This window comes from Orycteropus afer, unplaced genomic scaffold (genome assembly GCF_000298275.1).
Source record: "Orycteropus afer afer isolate SDZICR_OR568_19922 unplaced genomic scaffold, OryAfe1.0 scaffold00002, whole genome shotgun sequence".
Classification (NCBI taxonomy): domain Eukaryota; kingdom Metazoa; phylum Chordata; class Mammalia; order Tubulidentata; family Orycteropodidae; genus Orycteropus; species Orycteropus afer.
In genome coordinates this window covers 37,654,276-37,654,772 of record NW_006921589.1, presented here as the reverse complement: position 1 = coordinate 37,654,772, position 497 = coordinate 37,654,276, and positions in this window count along the sequence as shown.

Below are 497 nucleotides of genomic sequence, written 5' to 3'. Positions count from 1 at the left end.
GATTGCCCCATCTTCCTTCTGAGGAGTGGCTGGTGGGTTTGAACCGCCAGCCTTCTGGTTAGCAGTCAAGTGCCTTAGGCACCATGCTATCAGAGCTTTAAAGAATAGGAATTTATTTCCTCACAGCTTTGGAGACTAGAAGGCCCAATTCAGGGTGTTGGTCCCAGGGGACGGTCCTTTGTCTCAGTTTCTAGTAGCTGCTGGCAATCCTTAGCATTCCTGAGCTTGGAGCTGCATCCGCTCCATGCTCACATATCCTCCCTTGTATGCCTGTCTCTTTGTGTCTGTACTTCCTTTATAAGACACCACTCAGAAGAGATTAAGGAGCCCTGGTGCAATAGTTAAGCACTTGGGTGCTTACCAAAAGGTTGGTGGTTTGAACACAACCAGCAGGTCTGTAGGAGAAAGACCTAGTGATCTGTTCCGGTAACAATTACAGCTGATAAATCTCTATGGGGCAGTTCTACTCTGTCACAGGGGGTCACTGTGAGTCACAC